At 36.9% G+C, this 12,606-nt stretch overlaps 1 protein-coding gene across 1 annotated transcript in view; it reads right to left on the bottom strand.

Annotated features, from left to right (window-relative positions):
- Positions 1 to 12,606, bottom strand: part of LOC138935750 (zinc finger protein rotund) — a 96,495-nt gene that overhangs the window by 5,683 nt on the left and 78,206 nt on the right. The gene's annotated exons all lie outside the window — the stretch shown is intronic.

Raw genomic sequence — 12,606 nt, 5'->3', positions numbered from 1 at the left:
AAATTCGGTTGGCAACCGTCAACCGTCCGTTTTCGCGGCACGTTAGCCGGAAGTCGCAGAAAAGAGCGCGCGCCGCGTGCAGTATATTTATAAATAAATAAATAAACGTAAAAGAGAGCAGATAGCACACGCTGCCAGTAGCAAAAGCATATATATATATATAAGGCTGGGAGAGGCTGACCGACCTTGTCTATCACGGCCTCGGGGCATATCCGACCGACTGGCTTCGGGTACCGCGTACCGCATAGAGACTCCCCCCTTCCCCCTTTCCCTCTCCACGTACTCTAATATTCTTGCTCTCTCCTTCCTTCGTCTTGCCTCACGGTTTCGTTTTATCCCTTCCTTTATCTCCCTTTTTTCCCCATCTCTCATTCCTCTCACATGCTAGTTTCTAGTTTCTCCAATCTCATCTAATTCTTTTTTCTTTTTTCTTTTTTTATATTTCTTTTCACGACAGAAGCGAAGAACAGGATGACCAGTCGTCACGATCGACGATTATTAACGCCTCTATCTTTTCTGATATCTACTTTAGAACGCTCGTGGCTTGTATTATTTCGCGCATAATATGAATCAAATGAATATTTCAACATATTAATTATGCAATTACGACGGAATTGTTTTATACGATTAATTGCATACTTTTACGTAAAATCTACAATATTGCATAATTTCGTAATGGAATTTTTGCTTCAAGTTCTCAATTGTGTTAATCTCAAAATATGACACCATTTTCGAATATCTCAGCTTCGGTGTAAATATCATTAATCAATCAAACGTGACATTAGTCACGACATAATTTAGTACGGTGCCCTGTATCTCGGGATAATCGGTACCCTTCGCTATTTTCGATCTCTAGTTCCTGCTCTTTCTTTTGAAAATTTTCGTCCCGTCCACGATGGGTCACTAATACTGCTAAAAGGTCTCATTCATCCGTAATAAGGCGCGCATCATTATCGAACAATAACGCCGATCACGAGATTCGTGCTGTTCCGTAGGTAACGATCGTGCGGGTATTCGGCTTCGTGGAAAGGGCAGCGAATTGTCTTTCGACGCCGCTGGTGGATGAAGGTATCGCACCAGAATGACGTGTCGGAGTCGAAGAAACGATTCTGAACACGCGAAGAGAGTGACGTGAACGGAGAGGCCAGTTTCCTGGCGTCGTCGATCCGTTCGATCGAGTGTTATTACGTAAAACAGCAGGTTCTCTTCTGAGATGGTTGTATCGCCACGCCTGAGGATCTAGGGCGATTCTCGGGCCCTTCGTGCGACAAGAGCTCGAAAAATTAACTCTCGTTACCGCGTTCAAAAATTTTCAAAAAAAAGGACTCGTTATTTCCAGCTGAAAAATTCTCGAACGTCTTACGAGCTGAGTAGACAATAATTCTAAATTAATACTGTATATGCATTTTGCAATTAGATGTATTACAAGATATAAAATAAATATTTCATACATTTACGTTATATTATATGAAATGTATGAAGCATCATTGTCTGCATATATATTTCAATTACAGATTTTTCAAATACAGATTTTTATTTAATTTAAATTTATTAATTAAAAAATGTTGAAATTTTCATGTTATATGTTTGAATATTTCGTGTTACAAGATTTAATTTTCATACCTTCTACCTACATGTGCTATTTAACAAAAGCGGGAAAAATGATAATCTAAGCTTGCTAACGGAGAGTTTGGTTAACGATCGCTTTACGGTTGTCGTGGATCGTGATTTATTTGGTAATCGATCGACGATCTCGCTCGAGGCTTTAACGGCTGACTTGGCGCGTCCTTTAACAAGTTGGAGCGGCTATTTTTTTATTTCCTCCTTTCGAAACACGTCCTTGTCGGTGTCAAGTTCGCGCATAGTCTACATAACGCGATAGTTTGCTGCGCGTAATTTTTTTCCTTCGTTTCTTTAGCACGGCAGGCAAACGGGGAATCTGAAGGGCGCGAGAACAATTAGAGAAAACGAGAGAGAAGAAGGAAGTATTTATATTATTGATGTGTATAAATTATTAAATTGTAATTACGCATTTTCTACAATAATTTCGTTAAATTATTTAACTTTCTTTTTGCGAAAGTGCATTGCAATGACTCTGCAATCTATTTACGAATCATTATTAACGTTGATTCTCTAATCAAATTTGGAATAAGAATAATTTAAATTAATTATTAGAATACAGAAATTTAGGTGGAACTTTTCTGATTAGAACACATCAAGTCAAGAAATTTTTCTTCTTTCAATGTTGTACGTTCGCGCAATTTTAAGAGAAAATAAGATCGATAAATTTCTAAATAATTTATAGAGAAAAAGTTATAAATTCTTGTAGATAAATTTTGGCTTCATGCGAACGCAATTTTCGTCGCGTATTATTATATGATAGAATTTATCGATTAATTTAGGTAAGGTTTCTTGACGCAGTATAACTCATCGTTGTCGAATACAAATTACATCTGTTCTTATCAATCGATCAGCCAATCGATACTTCCAAATGATAAATTTTAGATCTTGAGAAAATTATTCGCTTTGTGAATTGTGAAATTTATTCAACGTAAATTTATGAACGTGTGACGAAGTCATAAATCCTAATAAAAGTAATGACGGAGACCAAAAGCGGCGAGATTATTATTTTCGCGATCTTTAAATTAAGTTTTATCTCTCTTCTATTCGTTGATTTAATTGTGATATATTTGAAAAAGAAAGGCGAAAAATTCGCTGAGAGATTGGCAGGTTAAATATTTGCATATAGACTTTTTCTGCGGTAACTTGGAGGAGTTCTCTCTCGTCGTTCAATGGACTTGATTCAATTAAAGAATTTCTCGATGCATATTACAGCGTAGCTAAATAAAAATTGGCAGTTATAATTGACAGAAGACGCTTATAGTAAATCGGGGAGACGGGAATGTGACTTATTCGAACGAATTTAAAGGAAATTCCGTTGAAAGAAATCCTGCGAATTATTATGTCTAACCGTCTGTAATGCGAGCGCGGCGACGACGGCTCGAGGTAGTCCTGGTGAATTAAATCGGACAGCCGGAATCTCACGCGTACTCTCTGTCTCTCTCTTAAACGGGAGATCCACCTTCAAGAAAAATAATGGCGATAAATCCAGAAATTACGTCGCTCAAACTACGCGCAGGTATGCGAAATTAGCGCCTCTAATTACGAAACCGACGAGGAACTATGCCCGCTGGGCAGCCGGCTAGTCCTCCTGTCATTTCTGATTAATCGACGTCGATTTACTTAGGCAATACTTAAGAAGCCGAGACGAGGTACATTTGCCGTGACGCAGCCGGGTGTATAAATCGTATACACTCCAAGATCATCAGCTGAATTTAGAAGTGCGTGCGCGCGGAGGCTGCACCGTGTTAAATTCTCGAATTAACATTGAATAACGTTGAAGATCTGTTAATGACCGCGAGTCGTCGTCTCAACCGTGTGAATGTGAATTTGTGTTTGTTTCCTCCATTTGATGAAGCAATGATTAATTACTATATATTTTCTTATTTTCTTTCCTGCATGTATATGTATATATTTATTTATTGATCGCCATTATATATACACGAAAGAAAATATAATAATTAATCATTGCATCATCATCATCATCATTATATATATATATATATATATATATATATATATATATTCCCCGGATCTTTCTGAAAGCTTGAGATGGTCATCGTACGCGCACAGAGAATTTCGTTGTGCTCTATGATGGATGACAGTCCTTCGCACTAGTCTGCGTACATTTGCCGTTCAGTTTCTCGTTTCGGTTCTTCAACCTCCGCGAAGTAGTCTACGGAGTAGCCCCGGGGACAGATCTCGTAAATTCAATTTAAATATTTCGATCTTAATGATCGTCAAAAGGAAGGCAGTCAAGATAGTCAAGATCGGTGTCGGCGTACGATAAAAGTACATTTTCATTAAGTAATTGGCAATCTTTATTGGCTTACTTGTTGCAAACATTGAACTATGGAATAGTTTTTTTTTTTTATTTCCTCTTTTTACATATTTAATAGATTTATTCTTTGAGGACGTATCGAAACGTATCCGACAAGAAATAACAAGATGCAAAGATTAAAAAAAAAAAAGTGTTTAAAATTTCAAGTTTCTCGCAAGGCTGTCGACAGTTCTCGTGATTTTATCGAACTCACGTGAATCGTTAACGATTTTTTTCGATTATGCAAGCATAATTAATATGTTGAATAAAAGGCGCATTAATAATATACTGAGATTTTTTCGAAATATAATGGATATATCGAAGATGCACACGTACATATATACACATATATGATTTCGAAGTAAAATAAAACTTTTCGATATCCGCTCAATTTTTTAAAAGCTTTCGAATTTTAAATAATGATTTATAGATTTACATATTCTTTCATGCGCGTTGAAATTGATTTACGTCATCAAGATGATCGATAATAAGAGATAAAACACGTATGTTCATAGCTCCCCGTGTAATAGTATTACTCACTCAGCTTGCCGGAATTTATAAAATACTCGATAAGTTAAAGTCAAAATAAAGCTGCCGAGATAATTAATTTAATCGAATTAAAAAGCTTCTAAATGTGTGCAACTGAGTTCGTTACGATTATCGACGTTTCCCTCTCTAGCTGATAATGTCAATTCATTAAGACGATAAAGACACGTAGCGAATTTTTTTTTGACGGACAAACTGATGAACGTCAAACTTGAGATTAATCACACAAAATGCTATTAAGGTAGGCATGTAAAAATCACTCGAGTTTTCAATATTTCATACATCGAAAAACAAATGGACTTGTTAAAGAATCAAAAGAATTTTTCCATAATTGATTCAAGCTTATCTATCTCAATTTCAATTTAATCAATTTATCTTTCAAATATACTTGTCGTATTCTTCTTCTTTATATATAGAATTATTTATGTTTTCGTTAAATTTTCATATTACGTTATTCGTAATAAAATTTATTGCTGAAATAATATTATTACACAGACAAATACTAAAATTTAAAATTTATTATAAATTCGCGTCAATTTTTATACGATGTTAATATACCATATCTTAAAGCTATAAAACACGTTGATTAAAAGGGGGCGTATGCGTTTTTTATCATCGTATTAATTATATAATAATAATATTATTATAATATATTAATAATATGTAAATTATATGTAATTAATAATATGTAATTAATAATATATTAATAATATTATTCTACTTCGCGATCGGCACGCGAAGCGATAGAATATTCTATTCACGAATACATTTAGATCTAATAGTCAGAAACGATTAGAATACGCTGGGAATTTCTCTTTAAAATTACTATCTGCGTAAACACGGGTTGAAGATCTAAGAGTTAATGAACAACACGCACGGTGTGCGTGTAACGCGTAACAGCTCTTGCTCCGGTTTTCCGCTCGCTCTCTTGCAAAGCTGCAGCAGAGAACCCGGCAGAGAGGTCGGTGACAACCTGTTGATAGGAATTTTCGTAGCCGGGTGAAAATCAAGCCGGCGACACGACAAACTAAGCGCCTGTCGCGGCGGCAGTTACTTGGATAATTGCGCCCCGCGAAATAATTTCCAAATGTTTTGGACACATTTACCATAGCTGAGGCGAGGCGCAATTATTTTCGCGAGAGGCATTTTTAAAGCGTATCATCGCGATCCTGATGATAAAATTATTCATTAAATTCATCGAAAACAAAGTAGAAATAAAGTAGAACTAATATCGCGATTACCGTGGTATTCTTAAAGTACGAAGTAATCCGAAATTAACGGCGGAGATTGAACGGAATTAAAGAAGTAACGATTTAAGAAAGAAAGTAAAAGTATTGGGGTGGTAATAGTATAGTAATGAGCCGAGTGCCCTAGAGATCTATCGGTCGACAAGTGCAGCTTCTTTTTCTATCGATTTCTCATGACGTGAATTATCAGAATCCCCGATGACTCTAAGATTATCTTACACTCTAACGGTATCGTTACGTATGAGAAGAGATACGGGAAAAGTGAAAGTGAGCCCTTTAGAATTTCGGAGATACGTTTAGGTATTATATTCGTAGAGTCATATGACTCATTTCCTTCGTCTCTCTCCTTCTTTTTTTTCCCTCGCTCTTTCTCTTTCTTCTCAGTTAAGCATCCTTGAACTCGCGCATAAAATTATAATAAATTGGAGGACTCGCGGTGAATTATGGCCATGTTAAAAAATTTAAATCGATTGCAAATCTCAGCGTACACGTGTCCTGTAGAAAACACAACCCGGCGTTATGACGACAATACGATTATGATTTTATCAGACGTAATATCTTGACCGTAGTTTAAACCCGCATTTAATGCCAATAATAAATTCTCTTAGAGAAGCAATACGCATTTTTATCGAGGAGAATTGTTCAGAGCTTTGGCAATTTGTTAGCTATTTATTTCGCGTACAGAAAGATTTGTATGTTGTGTTTCAAGGAAGTATTTATTCTAATAAAAGGAAGGGCTAACTAAAGCGGATTCCTGGCCAGTTTGATCTAGAAGTACAATTTGCCGGAGTGGCATTACGCAAACGCGTCGCGTCTCAGTTGATAGGTTTTCAAGCCATCGTTTCCACTATTATTCTATCCAGCAGCCAACATTCTCAAGCCATACGTTTCGTCTAATGATATACGGCGATTATACATGAAAGAGTGACAGTCAAACGAGTCCCGCGCGAAAATCCGCGATATATATTGTACTTCAATATATCGGCACGTGACACACGACTGCTATACAACTTTATTATTATTTAGCTGCGATAAAGCTACTTATATCGTAAACATTTGTGTGTCGAGAGTTATTTCCTAAGGTTATCGTCGTTTGATAATACCTTATCCCGAAGAGAAGATCTAAATATAATAAAAAGAGGACGCATAATATTTCGCAACCAGAGAAAAAATAAACAGAAAAGAATATTAATATATATATATATTTTTTTTAAATTTTATTATATTAAATTTAAAGCTTTATATAAAATTTTTATGATGGTGATAAGGTCAAGAACAAAAAATTCTTGGGCAATTTGCTAATTGGTGATAAGAAATGGTTGGAAATATCGAATAAGCTTGAGACGATGATCAAAGCAACACGAGGACGAAGGCGTTAATATGAATTAGCTATGAAGAATTGATCGTTGTAATCGACTGTCCGCTACTTCGATCAATTCGAACAAATGGTCAACCGAAAAGCATCGCTAAATAATTTCGTCGGTAAAACGAATCCGCGAATATTCGGACGATGATGACGGAAAGACTTTTACGATGTTGGGAGGAACGACGCGAACGATCGAGACGACGACGACGACCGGTTCGACCTCTCCTCTCTCTCTCTCTCGTCTCATCCTCGTCTACGCACGGCAGCTGGCAGGTGCCTGGGAGAATATCCCCGGCCGATTCTTTATCTACCCAATTATACAATCCCCTGTCTAATTGGCTAGCTCCGTGGACCACCCTAACGAAAAACAAGAACGACTGTCCGCGGATTCTTCTTCACGCCGTTCGACGACTTCCGTATGTTGTCGCGCTCTTCACGCTCGATATCTTTGTTTTCCTCGTGTGTCATATTATACAATTGGACGATGCGTTACGCAAAAATGACTTAACCCACCAGTGGCTTTTTAAGCGGATTAAGTTTAAAACGTGGAATTTTTATTCACATTGCTGACTCTTGCACCGCGTTCATTTCTTTATTATTCGTATACTAGAATTCATTTTTGCGTAAGAAAAATCGTTCAAAAATTGAGTTGTCAGATAGTAAATCTAATAGTTTCTCTTACGATTTTAGAATAGGTATTTTTTTTATATCAAATTAATTTTTGCGCATTGACCAATCCGTCTTGGCAGTCGCGCTATGCAGAGTTTAATATTATACGGTAAGCATCGAAAAAGAACGATATATGATATCCCTGTGTCTAACGCGAACGATTAAAATGCACGATCGCGTTTAAAACAATATGTGGTAATTGTGAGCCGGGGGTTTAAGCTGATCGTTGATTGGCCGCGAAGCCGCTATTCATTAAACTCGTGGCCGAGCTTGTTGAGATCGCGAGGGCAAACTCTAAACTAGTTATACTAAACCAGTCATTTATACGCGAGTCTCATAATCGGAGCTTACATTAGAGTTGCGAGTTTACAATTCGACAAAATGGTTTCGTAATCAGAACGATCGACCTTTGCGGCCTGATTCCAACCATCGCCGGCCGCCGATGATTAGTGTTTTGCAACTAATTACATGTCACATTGGAATTCATCAAACGATACCTGACCGGAAACCCGTAAAAATATTCCATTACCTTTCTGCCGGGACGTTCCCGTTAATTCGAATCTCTGCGAGGGTTAATCATTCGTCAGAAATCGAATTATTTCAGCATAATCAGCGAAAACATTATTTACCCTTTATCTGTGAAATGTTATTTTAATTGAAATTTAGATTGATACCTAATTAATAAAAAGAAAAATAATAACAAATTTTTTCAATTATATTTTTTTTTATGAGAAAGAAAGAAAATTCACTTGAAATTTTTTTAAAGACACGTTACGTTATTGTATGTGTAATCTTTCATCTCGTAAACGAAACATAATAGCTAACAGTTATTTTGAATATACTAAAGATATTTATTTATCGGAATGTGTGTGCGTAAAAGTATGCGAGTACAAATCCCGTGGAATCGATGTGTTCCTATGAAAGAATAATGCACGATCCAATTTCTGCTGGAAGCAATTCGAAACAGACGCAACGGTTCATTCTCTCCATTCCTGCCATTCATTAACGTAGACCATGGTTACTAGGAACAGTTTCAGAATCGCTTTAGCCTCGAGATGCGAACAAAAACCGAGCGGTAGCGCTCGCGCTACAAGAGAAAGAGTAATTAGTAAGAGGAGAGGAGAGATCAATGTGTGTGTATGTGTGTGAAGGATGTTACTTTTTCCCTAGAACTATAGTGTGTTCCAGATACAGTGTTCTTTAAAACAAAACGTTAACGCATAAAGTAATACTTTACACGAATATATTTTATTGATGTAGCGAAAGAGACGCGAGTACTCTTTACCTATATAATAAATTCTTTAGACATTTCATTAAATATCATAAATATTAATCAAAAATACATTTTCGACAAAATTTATGTCTTCTACTTGTCAAGCTCATTTTTAGTCGCGTAATATCTACGCATCAGAAAGTGATGAAAATATCACGAGATACCGTAGGAAAAATATTATTCGCGTTACGCAAATCGCCAGCGATTACGCGAGAAGGCCAAAAAAAAAAAAAAAAAAAATAGAAATATATCGAGCGAAGTGATTCTAGGCGGATTGTAACGTGTGTTGTTTGCGGACGCGAGATGATCGTCGGATAGACGACGTGAGCCACGGACTCGTCGGTAGAGCCTGAAATAAAAATCGCCAAAGGCATCTCTCCTCCATGACCGGGACGCGAGCGGTGGTCGGGTTGAAATGAGCGTAAAGAAGAAGCGGAGAAAATTGATACGCGATGAATAAAATCGTGCAGAAGAAGCGCGAGCAAAATGAGATACCGTTCATTTTTCCGTTCACGTTTCCGCGAACACGGGCCTTTTGCGGCCGTAGAGGGATACACATTCGCCTGTAACAATTGCCCCGTAAACGCTGCCCCACCCCGAGTTCGCACCGGAGGGTGATTGAGATGCGAAAGAAGTATATTTCTCTCTCTAATCAACTCTCGTAGAAATATAATCTCCTCCCTTCTTTTACATCTCGATATATTTCACAACTCTTTGTCTTTATCCAACTCTTTTACACTTTCTCGTATTAACAATCATATAATTTATCAGTAAAAAATAAAAAAATAGTTTATACGATAATATATAATATGTTACATACACACAATTGTATTTATATATTATATGAGAGAGAGAGAGAGAGAAAAGATAATGGAATTCTTTGGTAAATCCTTTATATTTCACGCATAGCAGTCCACCCCCTTGCGGTAACGTTTCATCGAAGATAGAGGGTTTGCGGCTGCAATCGGGATAGTATCCCTTGGCTATGATAACTATGGTAGAGAAGCGGGTTATGTGTGTTCCTAGGGTAGGATTTTTTCCATTAGGAAAGGCTGACGCGTACGCGTGTACGCACACTCTAAAAAGGCGACGGCCATCTGCGCCCCTCGAAAGGTGCATAGGAGTGTATACAGCTTTTTTTTTCGATGCGATTGCGTTTTGAAATCACATGTGGATATCAATTTTCTCGCCAATTAAGACCGTTAAAACGAGAGACGAAGAATAAGATATTTTACGGATTAAAAAGACTTCTAATGTCAAAGTATGATAAAAGTATAAATCAGTTGAACCGACGATAAGAATTCCGAATTATCTTTCTTCGATATATTAATGCGTGAAAAAATTCCCGATGTAATCGTTCGATTTTCTACATTCGAAACAAGAGAGATAGAAAAAAATTATAAAAGAGGGAAACAAGAACGAGAGACGACGGCGAACAGCACGAAGATAAAACGAAAAAGCGGAGAGCCGATATTCGTTCAAAAGGAGAGGGAGGAGGAGGACGAAAGGGAGGGAGATGAGGAAAAAAGATGAGAGAGAGACGTGGCGAGAAAGGAACGGACCGTGGAGGAGAGGAGGATGCCGACGAGGGCGACGGCGCTAACGATTCCTTAATGAAAGCTGAAGCGGCGCAGCAGAAGGCTAGCCTCGTGTTTCGGAGCGCTCGGGTTCTTTTACGCCACCGGTCCCACCCTTTGACCGTATATACGTGTCTACAGGGTGTCTCTGATCAACCGTACTTTCCTCCAACGATAGACGCCGCATGATTTAACGGCGGCAGAAAATTACTATGGATTGTTAAGTGAAAAAGTATCGTGCGGAAACGCCGTATCGAGATGAAATTTGAGGGCGATTAATTAAATTTAATGAGAAGGCATTGTTCTGTGCAAATATTTTTCATTATAATATACGTCGGCAATTAAGGTTTTAATTAAACTTTTATTTCAATAAAATTTAAACTTCGAATTAATCGGTAAATGAAATTCAAAAATAGTAAGACACAGTCGGTTTTGTTTTGAAATTTATGTTTTGATTTAATAGTATTACACTTGTCTTATAAAATCATTATTCTAAATGTTTCAATGTTATTATTAAAACATCACGGTGCAACATATACGACCGACACACGAAGGCGTAGATACTTGTTCAATACTCGTTTCAATTTAAAGTATCCGTTTTATTAATTTTTACATAAAACAAAATCAAATCTTAAATTATTTAAAAAGAAATACCATTATATTTCTCACATTCAATAAACTTGACTAAATACAATCTACGTACGTACGATATAATATCCGCGTCTGTCTAGCTGCTCTGGTGAGCATATTGTACATACAATAAGTTTTATGTTCATGGTACGCAGGAGTGAAACACGAATACTTCCGTAAACGGGATGTTTGGCCAAATGAATCTCAAGTTTATTCGCGCATGATTTTCGTCGACACATCATTCTTATTAATGTTAGGTAGTTTGTGCAATAAGAGAATGAATGAGAGAGAGAGAGAGAGAGAGAGAAAAGGAGAAAAAGTTTATTTCGCGAGAACATGTGCATAGAGAAATTAATATAAGTCTAATATTAATAAAACTTTAACTGTGCTATTAAAATGGATACCTTATTCCTTAATAATATAATCTCGGAGAATATACGATAAAATCATCACTTTACAAAAAAGTATAAATATATTGTAGTTTAGAGATGGGTATCATGTGAATTAGTAATTTTCATAATGTGAACGCACTCCCCTTTTTTCATCAAGGTCGGCAGAATGAAAGAAGAAATCGTTTTTTTTCTCTGTCTTTCTCTCTCTTTCTCACGTACAATTTTTTTTTCGTAAGTAGTTTAGTACTAGAAATAGAAACGCGTGTGGGTTCTGCCATCCCAATCTCGTTGAACACGACGCGTTTTTATAACTTCCGTAGGAGAAATATGGTATCCTGTGTCGTCAGAGAAGAAAAGGGTCTCGCGCTTAATATATATTCCATAAATTTTTATTTTCTATTTAAGGTTGCTCGAGTTAAAGCGAGATCCGTCTTTCGTTCGAGACTACTCAAAGTTATCAAAACGAATGTCACTCTAAAACAAAAATATGTCCGAGATAAAATGAGATATATTCGAGTGCTAAAAATAATTGAATTATCACTGCGTTGAATAAAAAGAATAAGAATATTTAAATTTCAGAAGAACGTTGCTCTTCTCTGAACAATTCTCAATTCTAACGATAAAAATTGTCGACGACGGAAGGAAACGATCGACGAGCAATTTGCATGGGAACTTCCAAAAATCGCTTTCCCTAGGCCCTCGTTATCAGAATTAATTCTCTAGTCAATTTGCGCTGGTTTCGTTATTTTTCCCATTGTTTCTGCAATTTTCTACGGGGCGGACGACGCGCGTTTTCGAGACAAAAGGACTTTTTCCAGTGCATCGAGTTACGCGATCTCGTCGACGTACAAACGAGACGAGACTATCCTGATGACGAAAGAGTTATTAAAACAAAAGTACGGAAGTGAATTAACGATATGCCTTTTCGCGGCATTCCTCCCCTTTCGTTACCTTCGCAACCTTAGC

The sequence above is a fragment of the Polyergus mexicanus genome, unplaced genomic scaffold (genome assembly GCF_030449975.1).
Source record: "Polyergus mexicanus isolate NDT 795.1 unplaced genomic scaffold, iyPolMexi1.0 SCAF_8, whole genome shotgun sequence".
Classification (NCBI taxonomy): Eukaryota; Metazoa; Arthropoda; class Insecta; order Hymenoptera; family Formicidae; genus Polyergus; species Polyergus mexicanus.
This window is presented reverse-complemented; position numbering and strand designations above follow the sequence as displayed.